Raw genomic sequence first — 22,565 nt, forward strand, 5'->3', positions numbered from 1 at the left:
AGAACATAGCTGCACCTGAGACTAGCTGGGAGATGTCCTTTTTTCAGACACAGCAGGACAGGGGTCACCTGGGAATCCATAGGAAGCACCAAAGTGTCTGATCATTGCATCCTGTGTATCCCACAGCTTTCAAAAGTGAAGGTTTATGGATATCTCCAAGCTTAACGCTAGGTCTTGGGGACAAAGGAGCTGTGCTCTGACTGGGGCAGCAGCTCCTTGTGATGACTATTAGTTGCTTCACAAACCAATACCTTGTGGGCACAGCCTTTTGGAGTTCATTCATACAAAATTCTCCATGAAGTCAGGCTCTGAAAAATACAGAATCCAGCTTATGTGTGCATTAAAAATCGAAACAGATCACTATTCACACTACTTTTTCATTTTCCCAGTAATCCAGCCTTGGTTGGTAATAACTCCCAAAGGGCTGATTACACTGGCAAGATACAGCAGCTCTCTGACCACACCTCTTGCCTGGGAAAATCTCTGCACCAGGGCAAAAGGCAGCGAGTTTCCAGCAGAGCAAAATGGGAATTTCGGTCCACAATTGCCTGGAATTGATGGTTCTCACATTCTCAGCACGACCAAGCTGAAAGCACATACCCCAGAGTGTGGACTTGTCAGGCAGTTCATAGCATGCTTCCTTTCCAAAGTAAAACCTAGTTCTGATTGCCAGCAGACTTTTCAGGAATATGTGGCTTCTCCTTCACTCCTGAGAACAAGCCAGCAGATGCTTCGAGGTCCCTAAAGCATGAAACTCCCTGCTGCTCATCTGCATGTCTAGTGTACCAGGAGAAGAGTTCTTCCTCCAGGTGTAAAGTGTGTAAGGTATTACATTACAGCTGATTAAGTAGCCTCTGCTCCTGCTGTTAAACTTGACTGGCAGATCATCCAAATATTTGCAGGCGTCTTATGAGCACAGGATATTACAACTGGGCTGTCTTATCACTATGCAAAAAGGCTGCTGAAAACATGCTGCCCTGGTGAAATCAGGCACCCACACAAATCCAGTTGCACCTGGAAAGCTGAATGGTGTCATGGAGAGAAGTCCAACGTGGTAAAATAAAACGCAGGCAGGCGTTGACTTAGCAAGTTCCAGTTTTATGATGCTTGTGTTTAAAATTGTACTCAAGTATCTCCCTGTTTAGCCTGGAGAAGAGGAGGCTCAGGGGTGATCTTATTACTGTCTACAACTACCTGAAGGGACATTGTAGCCAGGTGGGGGGTGGCCTCTTCTCCCAGGCAACCAGCAATAGAACAAGGGGACATAGTCTCAAGTTGTGCCAGGGTAGGTATAGGCTGGATATTAGGAAGAAGTTCTTCACAGAGAGAGTGATTGGCATTGGAATGGGCTGCCCAGGGAGGTGGTGGAGGCACCGTCCCTGGAGGTGTTCAAGAAAAGCCTGGATGAGGCACTTAGTGCCATGGTCTGGTTGATTGGTTAGGGCTAGGTGATAGGTTGGACTGGATGATCTTGGAGGTCTCTTCCAACCTGGTTGATTCTATGAGTCTATGATTGATTCTATGATTCTATGACTATCACTGAGGTTATACCAGTATATTAGAGTGGGGAAAGTAGTGGTGGATGGATTCCTAACGGCAGAGCTTGAATATTACAGACAAAGCTGAGCAGGAGCTGGCCTGAAAGAGCCAAGCTTTTACTAGTGGCTCTCTCTCAGCAAGAGCTGGGCACGATTCCTCAGGATCAGGCTGTTAGCGAGGACTTTGGGAAACTGCTTTCTTGTAAACTGAGTAGATTCGGAGCGGAAACCACTGGGACAAAAGAAGTGGAACTGTCTTTACAGCTCAGCAACACCTGTAGTTCAAGCACACAAAACCAAACGCCCGAGCGCAAGAGGGGAGGCACTGTGGTACTTCAGCGTGGGGTTTGAAGAAGTTCTTGAAGCTGCAAATGGTATTAGCCGCCAGGGTTGTTTCCCTTAATGTATATTAAAAGCTGGTTTCTATGGAAGGCCTTAGGTGTACTCAAGTTTCAAAGGCCTGGGATGCTTTATTGCTTTACCGATCTCATAAGTGCAGGTGTTTCATAGTGGAAGCACTCGGGCAGTCAGGCTGGCTGTGGGCAGCAGTGAGTCGCACACATTTCTCCTTGTGTGAGTCAACGGCCGCAAGTGCACTAAAGTGACAGGCCATTAGCAGTAACTGCGATTAGATGGCATCCGGGCTGGAAGGTGTGGGATGATGCTGGTCTTAACCGAGTTATAAAGGCGATGGGATTTCTTCCGAAAATCAGCCACCTCCAGTTTTACCAGCGAGGGGGCAGGGGAGGGTGGAGGCGAGGACGTGGTGCCCATGCCAGTCTTGGAATGAAGTGGCTGGGTCCCACAGCTGGCTTTCGCTGTGAGATGTGGCACAAGGTGCTGTGCCTGGCTGACACAGGCTCCCGCTCACCGCAGCCAGCTCGCCCGGGGAACGTGCCATCTCTCTGTCTTTACCAAGATCAAATGGAGCTACTCAATCAGGGGATGCCATTATTGCCTCCACCATGCAATTTCCACTATCAATAATTCACTGTATTTGCTGCGCAGGCAGAAGGGGGAAACAAGACAGATTTTTGCCAGGGTGGACGGGAAAGCACCTCGCTGGCAGCCGGGCAGAGCCAAGCGGGGCGTTGCACTCGGCATCCCGCTGGCACTGCGGCTGCCCCGGGCTCGGTCGGCCAACTCTGGCCCGACGGGCGGCTGCAACTGTCGGTCCCTGCGGTCAGTCCCGGTCCCCGGCCGGGCAGAGCGGCCTCCGGGCACCTGGATTGAGCACCCGCGCCCGCTGCGCGCCTCCAGAAAGTCACCGGTGTAACGTTACCTGGGGCGCTCATTAATAAGCAATGGCTGTTATTATCTTGATTGCATTCTTAATAGGCAAACTACGGAGAGGTCAGCGCGGGAGCGATATTTAAATGGATCGGGCTTGCTTAATACCCGCCGGAGTAAACCAATATCCCGCGGCGGGCGGACCTACTCCCCCCCTCGCTCCCCTCTGCTCCCCGCCCGGCCCGGCCCCTCCGCGCCCTGCCTGCCGCTCGGGGGGCTCCGGAGGAGCGGGGGCCGGGCCGTGCGGGCGGGGCGGGGGCGGGGGCGGCGGGGCCGGGGAGGCGGTGCGGAGGCTTTAAGCGGGGCAGCGCGGTGCCTGCGGCTGCCGCTGGCCAGAGACGCCCGGGCGGGCGAGGGGCGAAGCCGCTCCGCGGAGAGGCGGCGGGGCCGGGGCAGGAGGCTCCCGTTGGGCGGCGGGGGTGGGGTATCCGGCTCCGCTGCCCTCCCGCCCCTCATAAAGCTTTGATGAGACACTTGAGCTGCCGCCTGTGTTGCCGGGGCGGCGGGAGGCGGCCGGTGGGACTGGGCGCCCGGGAGAGGATGTGACTTCCCGGAGGGGACCCGGACAGGCTTTGTGTGGACGACGAGGTATGCGGCGCCTCGCCGGGAAACTTGAGGGACCGGGGGTGTGCCGCGGCTGCAAGGTTGAACGGGCGCAGGTCTGCGAGAGACGTCTGGAGAGCGGGAAGGGCGGCGGCAGGGCGGAGAGGACTGGGGCAGCCCCATGCCCCTTTTGTTCCCGCACCTGTCGGTCCGGCCGGGGTCCGGCGGGGCTTTTGTTGGGGCGGGCGGAGGCAGGAGCACTGTCCCGCGGTGCATGGCGAGAGCGCGGGGCCGGGCGGCCGCTGGGCGCTAGTAGCGCTTCCCCGACGGCGGCGCGGGGCGAGGCGGAGCCGGGCGGGAGTGCGATGTCCGCGTGGCGGCGCGCTGCGCGGGGTGCGGCCGGTGGCGGGCGGGCGGCGCCCCCTGGTGGCGGGCGCAAGGCGGGCCGGCGGTCCCTGCTCCGTAGCCTCCCGCGGCGGCGGCGGGCAGGGGTCTGGGGGCTGGGACGGGCGGAGAGCCCGGGAGTGGCGGGGCCCCGCTGTGGGGCTAGCGCAGTGAGAGCCGGGCGGTGGTGGGCGGGGAGGTACTGGGGGCTGGGCGCCGCCCCGAAGCTAGTGAGCGAGGTGCCGTCAGGGAGCGGAGTCATGCACTTGTTGAAGCTCAGCCGTCGCTGGAATGTGAAGCACGTCGGGCACCCTCACCGGGATTCCGGTGCCATGGGGGCTTTGTCCTCCGCCTCTCCCTACTTCCACCGGCCGCTGAGCGCAGGGAGCCCACCGTGTGCGGCTGGGAAGGGAAGGAACTGGGCGGCGAGAGCGGTGCCCGGTCCTGCTGGGTCTGCTTGTCAGTGCACGGGGAGGAGAGGGGAGAGGCTTCCTACCCACTAACTTTGGATTTCGTCTTGGGGTGGAAAATATCCTCCAGCCAGACAAGAGTTGGCGTTGGACGGTAACTTGGGCTGGCAGAGGTTTTGTTAATGCTTTGGTAGCCTTGTGCTGTCCCTGTGGATTATTTTTTTCTTTTCGTGGGATGAAGAGCATAAGGTGATGCGAGTGTGGGTCACGCTTGCTTTGCTGCGTCACTTTTGAGAGGTGCTATTGGTATCTTGGTTTGTGCATGACGGTTAAAGTATGTACTTCTGCTTTCTGTTTGTTGTAGTTTGCTTCTCCGAGGTTATGACCGTCGTGAGCTCAATAGTCCTTGCTTATTTATGTTTCTAGTAACGCGGTTCTGACGAATACAAAGAACCTCTCCCGGCGATCCTGCTTTTATAAAACTTATGTCTTTTCTTCAGCGAGTGTTTCCGTGCTCTTTAATTCAGGGTGTGATGAGTGCATAAAGCGCATTTCCTCGCTTGGCTTTAGAAACGAGCAAAGGGCCAGGCAATCAGCTGCCCGCTCCTGGGCAGGAGCAGCTTTCCTGCCGCTAAGCTGGAGTGCGGCTGTTGGGTAGCAGAAGCGAGGGGTCTGCTCGGTGTGTAGCTGGTGGGCTGTCCCAAACCCGAAAGTCGTCATACCCTCCTTTGTGTCAGGTAGTGCCTGGCTGCCATCAACGGCTCCACGTGCAGAGCAGGAGTGCAGCCTCCGAGCACGTGGGTGAGAACTTGGCCCAGAGTTAGTCTAGGTATGGAACGATGTAAGCGGAGGGGACACTCTTGGCTCTATCCAGGCTGCGAATCCCGTGGTTTGGCATGCAAGAGGAGGTAGCAGCTGTCAGGGGGATGCTACGGCTCCCTGCGCGCAGAGCAGCAGGGTACTGGCTCTGTAAACAAACCCAGCGCAAGGGAATGGGAGAAGGCAAACTGTGACATTCTGCCTTGCTCTGGGAGCAGCAGCGTAGAGTGTCTTCCTTCACCTGCAGCTCGGGGAGAGCTACAGCTCCGCTTCAGCTCTAAAATGCCTTGAAGGAGCTGGTAAACGTTTCAGCTATTGACTTAACTACATACAGAAGCCTTTCCACAGGGCTCTGTAACTCGCAACAATTTTCTGCTGTAGTACTACCACTTAATGTTCAGCTTCACTGAGCCTTGGCTGGGAAAGCCCATTTGTAAGCAGCGTGCCTTCTGTTCATGTCACTAGTGCTCTGCTTCTGCAGCTGCAGGCTGCATCCTGTCTTTGCATGGATGTGGGTTCAGGATAAACCGGGTGAGAAGGATCGAGACCACTTTATCCGAGTAGTTCAGACATAACACTGGGGGGGAAACGGGAAGGACTTTTATCATGGAGGGAGTAAGACTAAACTAAACGTTTAACTTCAAGCAGCAGGCTTTTGAACGCGGAGGCATTGTGTTGTAGCGTAGTGCTACGGGAGTACTACAGTGTGCTGGAGTACTATGAAACGTAGTGCACAGATGCAAAGGGTTTAAAAACTCATGAACATGTGAAAGAATACAGTGGGAAATGAGGATCTGTGCTGTTTAAAAGCTTTGCACACAGTGACAGTGCTGAGCTCAAAGTAGCTATACTTAAAAGTCCTTGCACTACCTGTAGCACTTTCTGCAACTGTTACTCCGCTGTGTTACAGCGAGGAAAACACAAGAAGCTGCATGTTTAGCTCATCTCTGCTGAGGCACGGATGTAAAAGCAGGTCAGGAGTAAATTGTGAGCAGGAGACCCTCTCATCCTTTCTGTAGATAAGCCTCTGTGAAGGTGAGAATGTGATATTATTAAAATACATTTTTCAAGTGTTTCCCGTATCTGGTTTGTGTGGAAGGCTGGAATGTGCCCTGTGCCTACACTAGAAATCTCACGTTAGGCATTGTGTGAATTGGTGGAGGCTCCACTAGAAGAGGATATGTGCTTTTAATAGGTTAATTGCTAACTTGTCTTGACCTGTTTTCAAGCATGTGTTGTGAGCACTTGGTTCCTCCTAAACAGCAAAGAGGCTGCTTAATTAGGAAACTCTCAGTCATTTCTTAGATCAGTTTGTAGATTGGCATGCTTGGTAGCACTGAGCTGTGATCAACCTTTAAAAGAAGCTTTTAAAAGCACTGAAGCTAAGCTTTGTGTATTGCAAAAATGGAGTGGTAACTCAAGGTACTGCCTTCAGTTCTGGCTGGGAAGGTGCTGTGTGTTAACAACTCTGTTTTTCCTCATGGTACACCATTAGGAAGCAGTACAGATGTGTACTGAGCAAACTGGGATGGGAGTAGCAGGCTGTGCCCATTGCCTGTAAGGTCACAAATCTTAGTTTTCCCCTTCCTTGTCCGTACCCATTGTCCAAACTGTAAGTTCTTTGGGGCAGAGATCATCTTGCCTGTCTTTATTTGTGGTACCTGACAAGGACTCATGATTAGTCTTGTACTGCAAACAGCAAGGAACAGATTTCAGTGCACAGTGTATGCAGGCAGCTCTGCCATGGTGCCTTAATCTCACATACTATCCACATAAATCCTTGTGCTACTTGATTTGGAAACTCTAGAATATCCAAGAACAGAAGGGGAAAGTGCTTCTGTTTTGGAGATACATGTGTGAGTTAGGGCAACCATTACACCATGGCCTCTGCCCTCTGATGCAATCTTACTCTGACCACCTAGTTTGCAGTTCTAGGCTCTGAGCAGTTGGGTGAGGAACGCTGTTTGCAGGAGCTGTCTGTGCAGAACAGCACAGTAAGGTGCATGAAGTATAGGTGATCTGTAGGGTCAGGATTGCGTTTTCCTCCTAGCCAACATTTAGGACTTAATACCAGGTAACTGGTGGAGTTCAATAGCTAAACCCAACAGTGGCAATGACCATGGACCAGTCTGAAGTACTGGAGATGCTATGGACTTGACTGACTGGACAACAGTCTTATCACAAAAAAAAGCCAACCTGTTCTCAGGCACCATTTATACCCTTTATAAATTGTGAATAGAGGGCTGGTTGGGATGATGCACATTGTAATCCTTTAGTAACACTGATTCTAGTGGTAGCAGAATATCCCATTACAGCACGGTTTAGGCAGCACAAATGGGTACAGCTGTCTGAAGATGAGTACCATGGACAACCAGAGGAGGCAAAAGGATGCTTCATCTAGTGAATTTTCATGCCCCTAGTGACAGCTGCCATAAGGCTGTGGCAGTTGTATACTTTCCCTGGTAAGAAAACTGCATCTTTCAGAGAAGTCATTCTTTGAAACCACTTAATTAGGACAGTTATTTCTGGCCGTGGCATTTCTGCAGAACAGAAGGCACGATTGTTCTTATGTTTGTTTCTCTGAGTCCTTTGATCGACTGGAAGCTCTCGATGCTTTACGCTATAAATTACCTCAGTACTTCGGCAGTTCAGTTCTTTTCTTGTCTACTTGGTTAGGAAAACGCAGGAATCCTTGTGACTCAGCTCCAGACTACTATAAATTATGAAGAAATGGGGGAGGGGGGTCACACTTCAAATTAGGAAAGGCAATTCTAGGAGGATGGGAGGAATGCTGGTTGCTAAATTTGAGATCAGCATCTCTTGGTATCTCAAAATCTGAGCAGCTACCGCCACCTAGAGATGCACGAACCGAGCGTGCTGCTCTGGCTGGCTCATGCAACTGGCGTTGCACAACTGAAGTGAGTGAGGCTGTTGATCCCAGTCCTCCTTGCTCCACAGCACTGAGTGTAGTGCATGCATGTGGGCTTTTTTTAACCCTGTGAAGTGGTACTTGCAAGTCCTCTTTCTACCGATGCAGCTAACTGTTGCATGCCTTCTTTCTGTGGCTTAAACTGGTAAATAAGAAGCATTGCTGTCAGTAAATCATTTGCTGACTGAATTTTAGACCACACTGAAAAACTATTTCAAGTCAGTTTTTTACTAGCTTGTTACAGCTGTCAGTGAGACTTGATAGTGTGTCCAGAGCTTGCACCAAAAAATGTGATGTACAGAATCAGTCAGGGTTGGAAGGGACCACAAGGATCATCTAGTTCCAACCCCCCTGCCATGGGCAGGGACACCCTACCCTAGATCAGGTTGGCCAGAGACTCATTCAGCCTGGCCTTAAACACCTCCTTAAGAACAATTCCCTTAAGGATTTGAGTTGGGATGGGGATGTTCCCCATCCCACCACTGAAGTCTACTTGGTTGGGACTGTCATTTAGTAGATATTTGGTGGGGAAGTGGGGGGGGAGGGGGGGGGAAATGCTGATTTTCATAATATTGACTCAGCAGCCTTTAGTTTAGGGAAAATCCTGGATACAGTGAAAGCAATTCCAAAATCAAGTATAACAATTCAAGGGGGTCTGTAGATATTTGTGGCTGCCTCAACTCTAACAACACAAAATACACTTATGTCAGCCCCTTGGTTCTTAGGATGCTGATATTTCCCTGGGGAAGTGGAGGAGCTGAGATCCAGGGATATTTACCATTCAAGTCAGGAGGTAACAGCAAACTTTATGCCAGGTCATGGTGTATGAGAGAGCTATTGTCCCAAAGGAGTGTTTGAAAAACTACCCTTAGCTCACCTGGAATTCCACATCCTGACATCACCTTTGCTAGGAGGTGCAGTGGGCTACAGGTGGGCTTGGAGTTCTTTGTGAGGATGTAGCATAGCAGGAGAGTCTGGAAAAAGATCAGACTAAGCAAAGTCTTCAGCAAAATGCTGTTGTATGCTTTTTTATTAAATCAGCATGCAAAAGTCTTGGAGCATGTTGCTCTAGTTAAGGCTGTAACAATAAGAACAGGACTAAGTCCTTTTCTTTTTCTCCTCCTAGAATCCTGTAGTACATGTAAAAGAGTTAAGCTTAATCTTGTGCCAATTCTAGTGCATGTTGTGCATTATCTGATGTGATCAAAACACTGCTTTCTTTAAACACAACAGCTCCTGGAGAAATGTGATTTTGTCTAGATGAAGGAATTAAAGGTTATGATCTCTGGATTCCTTAGTCTGTTATGCCATTTAACTTGCTAAGCTTGGTGCGACGTTTAGGATCCATATGGTTTAGTTTACCCTTCTTTGCGCTGGCTGTGGTATGCTCAGTGAGTGTTCAGCACTTGATACACTGAGATGAAAATAAATGACTTCTGAACTTGATTCCATGGCTGGATTAGTAAGCAAAGCAACCCTCCCTCCCACCTTAGTCATAGATGTCACTGCACCACAGAAGTGAATCGACAGTGTTGGGATCAGCCACGGGACTCGTTTTGCAGTATTTCGGGCTAATTGTGCCTGCTGGCTGCCTGTGTTAAGACTTGGATCTTCACTTGTTATTTACATTCCTTTTGAGTTGATAAACCAGTTTGAGCTGTAAAGGCAAAGAGAGAAATGCTGTTTGATAGAATTTGTACTGAAAGCCAATGTGAGTCTAAGGGGGAAGCAAAGCCACTAACAAGTTCAAGCTGGCAAGGGTAACAATCAGAACCCATGCCAGGAAACTGTGGTGAAGTATGAATTCACTGCTGAAGATCATGACTGCCCTTTATCTTCGTAATGGGTTGAACCAGAGCTAGAAATAAACATATTGGGAATTCTCCCAGTTTTATTCTTCCAGATGTAAATGTTAGAGGTTATGTCACTGCCATGATTTTGTTGTTGTTAGCAGCTTATGTCCTACAGACATTGAAGAGGGAGGCAGAAAAGAATCCTAGAACCATTAAGGTTGGAAAAGACCTCTAAGGTCATCTAATCCAACAATCAGCCCAACACCACCGTGCCCCCTAGAGCACATCCTGAAGCACTATGTCTGCATGTGTTTTGAACACCTCCAGGGATGGTCACTCCATCTCCCTGGGCAGCCTATTCCAATGCCTGACCACTCCTCCAGTAAAGTGTTTTTTTTTCCCTAATACCCAGTTGAAGCCTCCCAATGGACAAGATAAAATGGCTTCAAGTTGCCCTGCTGCTAATTCCTCGTGTACTGAATGTTTCAGGTCTCACTAGAACAGCAGAGTACTTACTGGTATGGCATTGGCAAGTTGCACCAAAGAAATGGTGCAAAGAGAGCAAGCAGGTGCTTCTTAGTATCTTCTAGCAGAAATACAAACTTTGTGTAAGGACCAGCCAAAAAAATGCCTGAAAATGCGTTTTCCCCTGGCAAGGTAATGATTTGCACCTCAGCTTGAAGAACAAAGCTGCCTTCCTTGGGAGACTCATTTTTAAGTCCTTTACCATCTGTTTTTTGCCCAAATGATTAACTTCTACTGCCCCTTGTACAAAACTTATTTGCCAATTTTAACTGTAAAAGTAGCAGGAATGTAAACAACAAACAAGGATGTTGCAAAAGGATAAATGAGTCAGTTCTACAGACCTCCATTTTGGGGGGAAGTCAGAAATAACATTTAAGCAGAAACTTAGAGGCCTAAGCCTCCAAAGAAGTCTACCTCTGGGGTTGTTTAGCCTGGAGGAGACTCAAGGATGACCTCATTGCTGTCTACAACTACCTGAAGGCTGCAGCCGGGTGGGGTTGGGCTCTGCTGCCAGGCAACCAGCAGCAGAACAAGGGGACACAGTCTCAAGCTGTGCCAGGGCAGGTCTAGGTTGGATGTTAGGAGCAAGTTGTTGGCAGAGAGAGTGATTTGCATTGGAATGGGCTGCCCAGGGAGGTGGTGGAATCACCTTCCCTGGAGGTGTTGAAGCCAAGCCTGTCTGGGGCACTTAGTGCCATGGTCTGGTTGGTTGGGCAGGGCTGGGTGCTAGGTTGGGCTGGATGATCTTGGAGGTCTCTTCCAACCTGGTTGATTCTATGGAGCACCAGATATAATTTCCCCTGCCTATGTGCTGTTTCCCTTATGCTAATAGGAGGACAGGTATGCAATGAGAGATAGAAAACAGAATAACAAAGTTCATTTCTACTTTGGAGGAAGTCTTCTGTCGCAAAGCACCACCAGACCTGTTTGTACTCAAGCTGGGCAGCAGGGGAGCTGCTGGCATTTTGCTGATCTTGTAATTGGTCAAGTTCTGTCACACCTAAGCCACGAGCCATAGTATTTCTGTGGGCAGTCCTGAGCTATTTGTAAGTGAAACAGAAGATGCATGTCTGGAGTTGGTTTTTTTTTGGGGGGGGAAAGGATGACCAGAGCTTCAGTCATCTTTTTTTCTTGTTTTGATGTAGATAGTGCTTTCTTCATCTCTTCTAAGCACTGGACATCCATTCTACAAGCAGACATAGTCTTGCCCTTCTCCATTTTATAGGAGTTAAGGCTGACCTTTGGTCCCTGCCTGGTTCGTGTTTGCAGGGCTGCTAAATGCCTACTTGTGCAGCAGTAGTCCTCCATGGGAATAAGTCTTTCCTGGATTTCATAGAAAATTTGCTGTGGGTAAAAGCAGCCTCTGCATGAGAGAGGAAGTTGTATTGCATTTCAAATCAAACCTCTTACTGGTGAAGAGTGTTTCTATTTTAACACTAGTTTTTGCTTTCCTTCTTGTTCTTTGTTACATAATCGTTGTGCCCACAAATCAGAAGCATGAGGCTAAAAGCTGAAGAATGAAGGAAGAAATAAAAAGCCATATGGCAATAGCAGGAGGTCCTGCCACCCCACCTTAGGCTGGTGACAACATGCCCTACATTTAACCTACAGTCAGGAACTAATTAACAACACAGATGGAAGTGAGCTAGCATATGTATTCAAAATAATACCCCTAAGGTTTCAATCAGCTGCCCTGCCTCTTTCTAGGTTAGACATCAAAGTTACCATAGAGAGATTTGCTAACTATGTGGATGATACTCATGGCTAAGGCAGCTTTGTGTGGTGGCTGAAGAGCGAGATTAGGAGCAGGAGCTCTCCTGTTCTCCTCTGGTTCAGCAGTGACCTGCTGAGTAATCTGGTGACCAGAGAAGGGCAACAAAGCTGGTGGAAGGCCTGGAACACAAACCCTATGAGGAGAGGCTGAGGGAGCTGGGGGTGTGCAGCCTGCAGAAGAGGAGGCTCAGGGGGGACCTCATTGCTGTCTACAACTACCTGAATGGACATTGTAGCCAGGTGGAGGGTGGCCTCTTCTCCCAGGCAACCCTCAATAGAACAAGGGGACACAGTCTCAAGTTGTGCCAGGGAAAGTATAGGCTGGATGTTAGGAGGAAGCTGTTGGCAGAGAGAGTGATTGGCATTGGAATGGGCTGCCCAGGGAGGTGGTGGAGTCACCATCCCTGGAGGTGTTCAAGCAAAGCCTGGATGAGGCCCTTGGTGCCATGGTCTGGTTGACTGGCTAGGGCTGAGTGCTAGGTTGGACTGGATGATCTTGGAGGTCTCTTCCAACCTGGTTGATTCTATGATTCTTTATGAGCTTTAGCCTACCCAGAAGGCTGAGTATGTTGAGATTCAATGTTTGCAGAGCACTTTGGAAGCTCTGATGTTGTGTTCTCCACGAAATGTGACACGGGTAGAAAATCACAGCAGCGCAAGCACCAGGTCACTCTCTCAGTTCTTGCAACTTGTGAGTGGGTTTTACCTCTCAGGAGCTACTAATCACCTCTGATAAGACAGCTCTGCTTTCGCTGCTGTATAGGATGGTGCCTTCTAGATAATCTATTGTGTTGTGCAGATTTGGGAGAGGGAGGGCACTTGCCTGTTTCCAGCAGCCTAATTGAGTCATTTAAATTCCTCTCGCTTTAACTTTCTCTTTCCTCCCCCCACCCTGTTTGAAGAGAAGCTCTCCTTCCCTGCAGGGCAGGAGGCCCTGCTTATGCCAAGGGACAGCTCTTGACATTTTTTGAGAGAAGTGTTTATTTAATGACTGCAATCCCATATACAGACCTACCCTTTGGAGCTTAAGGGCTCTTGCAGGGAGAGCAGCCTGCTGGCAGCAAAGCCACTCTCTTCAGCAGGGGGGTGCGGGCGTGAAACAAGAAACCCAAGCGTGGAGCAGAGGGAAGTTAGGTGGCGTTGGGCTGCATTTTGCATACTTCTGTTTATAGGCATGTCTGGGCTATTTATGTGCTTAGACCGGTGGGGGAAGGGAGGAGCTAGTCTGCACACCTAGAAAGCTTTTTCCCTTCCTCTCTAAAGAGTAATTTTTACCAAACATGCTAGTATCCCTCGGGAGTCTTGAATGTGAGGAAGCTCTTCTGCTGAAACCGGTCACGTTTTGTTCTGATGGATATTAGCTACAGTTTAGAGATTGGCTCCATCTGGTTTTATCATCACATACCCACCAGGCCACCTTTGCAGCTGGTATAAGCTTAAGAATTTACACCAGTTGGTGAGTCTGTTCACCAGGACTGGGTGTGCAGGCACATAGTGCTTCAGTGAACCTCAACAGTCTTTGTCGAAAGGAGTTCCTGTGATAGCACTCTAGTCTGAAAAGTCATGAGCCAGGTAAACTTCCTTTCTAGCTGGGGAGAGGAAGGACCCAATAGCCATGTGATTCACAAGATTCACAGTGTAACTCTGCTTTGTGGTAGGAATTGCACCACTATACAACTGGGAGAAGGCAGCAGCTTGATAAGTTGAATTTTCCTGCGAGGCTGTGGGTTTTTCTTTGTCCTGTGTAAGCTTTGTACCTTGAGCTGTACAACTGCTGAATTCTGTTTTCAGACACTTGCATCTTTACTGCATGTACCTCCTCACCTCTTCTAGTAATTGATCTATGAGGTCTCTTCCAACCTTGGTGATACTGTGACGGTGTAATTCCAAAGTGTTCCTCTGTGTAGCTTGTGAAACGAAAGCATCAGTACGCAGCATTTTAAGTCTGAGAGTGGGTAAGGCCTTACACTGCTGTTTGCCTGGCTAAGGATGGAGGAGAGAGAGCTTATTTGGGTGGGTCTCAGCTTGTTGCGTGCCAGTTACAACACATGACCGTGGAATCAGTCTTATCTACAAAACTTTTATCCCTGTATTGAATCCAGCTGAAGTTTGCCCTCGATTGTTATTTTTTAAGATGGATTAGGGATAGAGAACCAAGCACAGAATTAGCAAAAGTCTTGTTTTGACATGAAACCACTTAGGTGGGGGAGGGGGGGGGAAGATGAAGAGCACAATGCTTTGAAATCGGTGATGTACTGCATTGTCATAGTGAAATATCCATCAAAGAACATTTCTTGCCAGAGTATTTTCAGTACAGATGTGCTAACATATTAACCTAGTTCTGCAGCACTGTTGTGTCCAAAGATAAAGCTGCCACCACAGCAGGACACCTGCAGGGCTGGCTGCCCACTGAGATGGTTTAGATTCCTAATGAGTACTATAATTTTTCTATACAAATTCCTCATTATTCCATTAATGTAGCTTGAGGTGACTTTGCAAACTTACAGATAGGTGCTCTTGGTCTGGTTGTTCCCATGTAACTTTGGACTTGAGCGCTCCCACAAGCTGCTTTGATTCCTCCGTGTGTAAGCCTTTATCCCTTGCCCACTCAATGCAAAGTATTTCCATGGAGATCTCATGCTAACAACCGGACTGAGCATGTGTGAGGAGAAATGTGCACACGAGGGCATGCAGCCAAAAGATGACTGATAACTCCACTGGCAGATGCAGGCATATTGTTAATACCTGTGAGGGCTCTGACAACAGGCATTTCCAGTTTCTGGTTCACACACATCACAACGTACTGATCTGCTTCGTTTCAAGGACTGACTATGGCTAACAGCAAGGTGTTCTTTTACAGCAATGCCACACACAGGCAGGGGCTCAGCAAAGGTAAGAGTCTTGCAACAAAGGGGTGTACATAGCCCTTGCTTTCTTCCCTTACCCTAGGGAAAGCACTGCCTGCCCAAGTCCATGGGTAACTGCTCCATCTGATGCTTGTGCTTTTTAACCATTGGTTTTCCTTGGCAAAGCTTCACTTATGTTCCTGTTGAGTGCATAATGTTCTATAGGTTCTAGGAAGCTTGGCTCTTACAGCAGAACTGATGGGTGTGTGGGAAGTTTTACATGCTGTTCAATAGTTCATAGGCACTTGTAAGATCCAAGCTCAACTGGTACAGCAGCTTCTGGGCCGTTCCAGGGCTGCTGGACACATGTCACAGTGCAAGGGATCCAACTCATGCTAGTTTGCATGCAACGTACTCCATTCTGTTCCTGCTCTTGGCTGCCAATTATCCTTGAGTTCAGTGGGAGCTTCATGTGTGTACTTGGCAGAACAGCTTAGTCCTGTGACAATTCAGACAGTATTTCATACCAAAGGACCTTAGTGAAGTGGAAGACAAACCACAGATGCTGCTCAAAGTTCTGAGGTTCTGCTCTAATGTTCTTCTGTGCACAGGTTGAATTGGCATTATGGAAAGCTCTCATGGCTATCAAAGCCAATGATTTCAGAGAACTGTCTAATTATCTGCTCCCACGGAGGAACCAGGCAGTACCTTGGCACAGAGCGTTTCATGGCATGGTTTTGTAGTTGTTTTGCTTGTTTTGTGCTGGGGTTAGGTAGCCTGTTCTGTAGGTGAACTTTCCTTTCCCACCCATTGCATAATGTTACTTCTGAATGGCTGCAGTAATGGCACGAATGTATCTCTACATGAACTCTAAGACAGATTAATGTAGTTTTCCAAGCCCAAAGTCAGTTTTGAAATTGGAACTTGCTCATGGCTAGGATTCAGGGTTAGAAGTCATGTACTGTACAGTATTTGTGGTATGGCAGCAGGAGTGCACCACATTACTGTGGCCAAGACACTCCTGAGCAATACTAAAGCTGCTGGTAACGTTTTTATTCAAGGAGGACTTGCACTGCATACCTTGGTATGCCAACAGGGAACTTCAGCAAAAACTGTGGCAAAACATAGCATGTTTTGTATGTAGAGTGTGTAGTGACACACCCCACGGGAGTACCCTTCTTTGTTTGCAGCAGGGAGCACAACCCCCCCCCGTGCAGTCCGAGGGCCCCGTGTGCAGGATGCTGCCTGAACAGCTGGAGAGGCAGTATGTGTGTCACTGGCCCAGCACTCAGTTCCCATTGTCAAAGCATAAAAATAGTGCACATCTGTTCTTTTCCATGAGTGGTGTTTCTCTGAAAGCTCTGATACCATCTGTGAGTCTGGCCTGCTATTCCTTCACTTGTGCCTACTGCCAAAACTCATCCTGCCTGTTTCCTGGTATGGGCAGAATGGGTCTGAGATTCATCTGACAGAGAAATCCTACTGGGAACTCCTTGTAGTCCTGCACTTGGCCAATTTAAGTGTAAGTGTGCGTGTAATGAGAAGGCTGCCTGGTCCATGCCCACTAGAGCAGCTGAATTCTCTCACTCAGAGCTCTGAAGCAATTGTGGCCTTTGCGTGGCTGTCTGACTGTCCAGAAAGGTATGAGGAAAGCTTGTAGGAAACTCTGATGCATAACTCTGTGGAGGATCAGGGCTGTAATGGCATGGCATTGTTATTTTGCCATTATTTTCTCTGGGGTTTTGCCCACCTCTGCTTGGGGAAGGTCCAATAAAGCCTTGGAATCCCACGAAACCCCTTGTAGTGCTTTAGACAGATGTGTCCTTCTCTGGGACTGCTGTAGCCCTGGAGTTTCTTTGCTCTCAGCTGTACCATAGGCAATACTTAGCAACAGAAGATGAAAGCAAATTTCTCATCCTAAAAGTTGTCGTTTGTAAACCAGCTGTAAATTTGCTTGCTGCTTCTCTTAGTCCTCAAAATGGTTCTTAGTCTCTGACATCTCTGGCACTTAGGGCTAAATAGATTTTTATAACCTCAGGGGGGGAAAAATGAAACCCACTAAACCCCAAAACCAAGCCAAGCAAGGCAGGAATAAAAATGAAACTGGTTTCTTCTTCCTGACTTAAAGCACAAACTTACAAGAATACAAATTGGGGTGTGGGTGTGTGCTGGGGGAGGGGGTGTCGGGGTGGGCAGGAGGCCACTTTATTTTCAGTAATAAAAAGTAATTATAGCCCATGCCACATAAACAGCCTGGAGGAGAACCAGAGTGTGTCAGACATCCAGTAGTGCATGTGTTAAAGGCTAACCCTGTTTTGGTCTCAGGAGGTTTAGGCTCTGCAGATCGTGTGCTGACACGCATCCTGGGTTTGGTCTCCGCTCGCACACTCCGGCGGCGATGCGGAGAGCAGCAACTCCTGCCTGTGCCATTCAGTAGTGTTTAGTAAATTGAACTTTTGTGTGAAGGGCTCAGGAAACGGCAAGGCAGAAGATGAATGTTGCCTTGCTGCTAATTCTGTCTGCTCTGGAGATTAAAGCGGTGTGAGTCTATTCACTGCTGAAAGTTATTTCGACTTCCAGGGCACATATCAGGACGCAGAAAAGCCGCTACGTGCTCACGGCTCGTTGTCAGGTCTCTCTGCTGGTAACACAACCTGTTAAGCTGCTAGGTTCCTGCTGGAAAGAACTGAAAATAATGAAATAAAACAATTAAGTGGTGAATCCTCATTAGATACAGATAGTGAAATAAATAGTCTAGCTAGGTAATTGACTGCATATGTAAACTAGCTGGAGATAATTGACATGACCTTCATTTAATGAGCCTCCTTCCCAATAGTGGAGATGAATGCCACAATTATGTGCCCTTATTCTAGCTGTAATTGTGTGGACTTCATTGAAGTACAAACTAGGTCATGTCTTCCTGAGATCTGGTCCATGGTGGGTGACCTCTTTTCATTGCTTCAGCTATAGGAGAGATGTTCTTGCAGCCATGAGAATGGATGGCACTGGGGAAGCTGATCTAAGATATCTGAATATATGTCTTGTGTGACCTGAGGGAGTAGTTCCAGGCTCAGTCTCGGGGTGGCTAACATGTATCTGTTATGGAAGTTTGTGGGAGTTACACAGCATTCTTTGGGACAGCAACTGAACTGAGGTTCCCTCTCCTAGAGAAGTCTTTGAAGTGAACAGGAGTCTGAAGGGCTATAGCCTTTAGTTACTGTTTTTAGAAGGTAGGGAGTAAAGACCTGTACCTCCTACATCTGAGAAGGGAAAGGATGAATGTGTAATAGGTCTACAAACTGAGGCTGCAATATCAGTGCTTTTCTTTTGTACTTTTCTGCCTGCACATCTGGCTATAAGTGGCCACAGCTACTCTGCTTTGTCTGCTGTTCAGCTGTGCAGATGCCCTCAGAACATGCAGTATCAGCAAAGCTACTCCAGTTCCGATGAGCCACCATGGGAGATAGTTGCTCACTCTGCCAGGGTATCACCAGGTGTAGCTGTGTCTAGGAATGCTGGAGCATCTCCATGCAAGGCCTCAGAGTGGTGAATATACCCAGCATGGAAAGGGCTGGTAGTGTGCTGGGAAAACAGGAAGGTAGAGCTTTGTCCCGTGTCCCTGCCTGGGTTCTGCATGCATGTGGAGTGGCACAGCGACTGCCTCGTATGATCAGAAGGGTGTCTGCAACCTGTTAGCATTTGGGGTTTACAGGGCACTTAACAGAGAAAGCAGTTAATCAATGAAAGCTTACTAGTTAGAGAGCATGGGAGAAGGACTGGAAGCTGTCATCCAGGCTGTTTCCAGTGACCACCTTGGTGCCAGATAGGGACATTAGTTCCACCTCACTAAAAGAGATGAGCCATGTGTTCACTTTCCTCTGTGCTGGTAAGACCTCTCCTGCAGTACTGCTTACAGCTCTGGAGCCCTCAACACAGAAAGGACACAAACCTGATGGAGCAGGTCCAGAGAAGGGTCACAAAAAGGACTGGGGAGCTGTAGCACCTCTGCTGTGAGCACAGGCTGAGGGAGCAGGGGTTGTTCATCCTGGAGAAGAGAAGGCTCCAGGGAGACCTAAGCACACCCTTCCAGTACCTGAAGGGGGCTACAAACAGGCTGCAGATGCTTGCAAAGACCTGGATTGTCAGGAGGAGGACAATAGTTTGAAATGAGAGAAGAGCAGACTTAGACTGGATGTTAGGAACAAGTTCCGCACCATGAGAGTGGTAGAGCACTGCAACAGGTTGCCCATCAGATAGTTGAGGCCACATCACTGGAGATATTCAGGGTCAGGCTTGATAAAGCTCTGAGCAACCTGCTCTATTGAAGGGTGTCTCTGCTGACTGCAGGGGGATTGGACTAGATAACCTTTGGAGGTCCCTCCCAAAGCAAACCATTCTCTGATCTGCAAGTCAGTTCAGCAGCCCCTGAAAGGTTTTGTTTTAATACCCATGAAGTGATATTTAAATCTTACTCTAGCATGTTAAACTAGTAGATTTTGAGCAGCTGCTGCTAGAAACTGCTGTGGCTTCTAAAATGAAGAGACTTCCTAGGTGTTAGGATATTACTTCCTCATATTAAATCACTCAATATCACTTTGCTGCCAAAGACAAGGGCTGTGTGTGGTGTTCAAGTCCTGTCAAGATACAGGAATCTTTTCACATTCTGCTTGCACAGTTCAGCTCAGTCTGAGCTTCACTCATGAAGGAGGAGTTATTTGATCTGTGTCTGCTAGCAATATTCCATGTGTCTGCACTACTAAAGCTTACTTTGACATACTCTTCTACTGTTACAGGAGGATGAGAGGTGGCTTTGGGGGTGGGGGGAGGCACCACAGTTTGTCGTCTATTATCTGTATGTTATGTGGATGATGGCAGTCTGAAGAGTTGTTGGTTTTCAAAGCCCAGTTGTACATTTTTCTTGGTACTCCAGATAAAAGCAGCAGTTGTGTGCCATCAGATGGGATGTAAATTGATCAAACTTGACAGCAATTTCCTTCATTTCCTTCTCTCTCTTTTTTTTTTTCCCCTATTCTTTGGAAGGCAAAATTCGTTAAGGATGGATTAATTTAACATGAGACAAAGTACTGTTAGATCTGGTGACCAAGCAGTCATTGGCAGAGCAAGGGGACACAGTCTCAAGTTGTGCCAGAGGAGGTATAGGCTGGATATTAGGAGGAAGTTCTTCACAGAGAGAGTGATTGGCATTGGAATGAGCTGCCCAGGGAGGTGGTGGAGTCACTGTGCCTGGAAGTGTTCAAGCAAAGCCTGGATGAGGCACTTAGTGCCATGGTCTGGTTGCTTGGCCAGGGCTGGGTGCTAGGTTGGACTGGATGATCTTGGAGGTCTCTTCCAACCTGGTTGATTCTATGATTCTATAATTTCACATTCCTCCAAATTCATTGCCATCATGAGATGTAAACAGCCCAGTGACAATGGTGGATGTGGCCTGGTCCTAGAACCCTTCTGTGTTTTGTTCACTTACCTAACTTGACAGGCAGGGTCCAACTGGTACACTTAGCTGATGGGTGTAAGCTTCTCTTTTACTCTGTGCTTTTTGCCTCGTGTCCTTTCTCTTTTACACTGGGAGGCTCTTTGGTGAGCTATGGGCGCAGACTGCGTCTGCCCTCCAGACTGCAGCTGAGATGTTGGCTGGGACCTCTGGGCACTGCTCTAATAAAAATAGCAGGCATTTGATGAGGAGCCAGGAGATCTGTGTTCTGTTCACTGCTCTGGTGGTCAGTGGGATGTGGGTGTTTGGCTGCCTTTTTTTTTGTCCTTTTAAGTTCTATATAAAACAACTCTGGAGATATTCAAGAACCCTCCTGGATGCATTCTTGTGTGATCTGGTATAGGTGATTCTGCACTGGCAGGGGGGGTTGGATTAGATCCCTTCCAGCCCCTAACCTTCTATGCTTCTGTGAATTCTCAGAAGAGAGTGTGTATGAATATTGTTAGTTTTGTTGCCTGTTCCACTGTGTCTGTTTGCATGCTTGCTGAGCCACTCCTCCTCCCTCTTGTCTTGTCTCTCCTTGTGTGATAAAGGAAGGGTGATAACCTTCTTCCTTCTGTTGTAAATCATCTCTAGCATCTCTCTCCCTCCCCTTTGAGGCAGAAATCTGGTATTACCCTCTGTAGAATGTTTTCAAAGATGCTGGGAAGAGAAAAAAAATCTGCAAAATATTAATGTGCTGCATGGTTGGAGAACACACTGTGTTCCTGTGAGTCACAGATGTCAGGTTTGTTTAACTGGAAGAAATCTATGCCACAATAACACTTCTAAACAGGAAGAGAGGTGGAAGAACGAAGGAAGAGTTGTGTTGGGGTAGAGAGGATTCTTAGCCAAAATCTTGTTTAGTGGGAGGCTGAGGGTGAGGAGGGCATGAACACAAACCCAAACACTTTCCACTCCCCCCCCCTTACTTCATTAAGTAAACGGAGGCCTACATTTTGGGCAGTGCTGCTCTGGTGCATATTTCCTTTCATTTGTGTGTTTTATGATAGATTGTCTTTCCATGTTCAAGTCTGAAGAGTTTCCCACAGCATATTTGCAGGAGATGAAGTAAGGCTTTTGCATAGCACCCTGTTGGCAAACAGAAATAGCAGTTACTCCAGTGAGCACTGCCAAGTATGAGGTACTTCCGAATGAACTTCAAAAGCTCTGAAACAAGCATTAGCTGCTGCCTCAAAAATGTGAAGGATGCCACTGCTTTCTAGCAAGCAGGGCTGCTGAGAGCAGGGATCGGAAGGAGGGGAAATAGCAGTTGGATGTGATGGATGCTGTAGTAGCACTTGGGATCAGACAGAATGCGTAGCTCTCTGTCACTGTAGGGTCTGGGGGGTTCCTGGAATAGTACCTAAAGTGCATGCTCCTCACTTGAAGAGGAGACAGTCTCTACCCTGAGGAGCATACAGACTACAGAGATTCAGCCAAGTGCTAGGGCTAGGAGCTGCCTGGAGTGCTAAGGCTTGCTCCTATCAGCTGAGGTGCTGAGTCTAAGGCTGGTGAAGAGTTTTCTTACCAGTGTTCTTTTCCAGTGCTGTCCCTCCACTCCCAAAGAGGACAGAGCCAATTGGGCACATAAGCCTCAAAGCGTGGCCCATAATGTGCACTAGATCTTGGGGCAGATGGTGGAAGAAGTGGGCAGACTACTGTTGCAGTATGGCAGTAGGGCTGGCTGTGCTTCTGGTTCAGGGTGGATTCAGGAGTTCAGATGGGTTCAAGAGATTCTTTACTCACTTGAGAAGAGTCGGCATAGGGTTCTGGGAAGGTACAGCACAGTGGTTCTGGTACTGTCATTTCAGTACAGCTCTCATCAGCTCCACAATCCAGCAGCTCACTTCCATGGCATTCACACATTCCAAGCAATCTGTTCAACTGGGATTTAGTGCACTGTCTTGGACCACTTTTCTTGTTCTGCATTTAATCCTATACACTTTCCACCTTTAGATGAGGAGCTGACCTGCTGAGCCCCCAGAATTGTATGGCTTCTTCCTATGTTTCAGAGATTGCTTTCAAAATGCTAATGCAATTTCTCTCAGGGGTTTGGGGGTGGAGGTGTGTTTGTGGATAAAATGATAAAATAGTTTTGGCATAGGGAGATCTTTAACATTAGATGTTTGCATTTGCACTTGAAATGGAAGCCCTGCCTTTCACACATGTGAAGCTGTCTTCTATTGCCGAAATGCTGCGTTGCTAAATAGCAGTTCTGCTGTTC

At 48.3% G+C, this 22,565-nt stretch overlaps 1 protein-coding gene across 4 annotated transcripts in view; it reads left to right on the forward strand.

Annotated features, from left to right (window-relative positions):
- The window catches only part of BDNF (brain derived neurotrophic factor), a 44,886-nt gene that overhangs the window by 17,968 nt on the left and 4,353 nt on the right, over positions 1-22,565 (forward strand). Inside the window, exon 1 of one of the 4 annotated variants that reach the window (XM_064163851.1) lies at positions 3,142-3,416. The exons of 2 other annotated variants lie outside the window; for them this stretch is intronic. The gene's annotated coding sequence lies outside the window, so the exon portion shown is untranslated. Of the gene's footprint in view, positions 1-3,141; positions 3,417-4,296; positions 4,320-22,565 lie in introns of those variants that run through there. One more of the 4 variants, XM_064163853.1, reaches the window with a different exon arrangement.

Source organism: Pogoniulus pusillus, chromosome 24, assembly GCF_015220805.1.
Source record: "Pogoniulus pusillus isolate bPogPus1 chromosome 24, bPogPus1.pri, whole genome shotgun sequence".
NCBI classification, from domain to species: Eukaryota; Metazoa; Chordata; class Aves; order Piciformes; family Lybiidae; genus Pogoniulus; species Pogoniulus pusillus.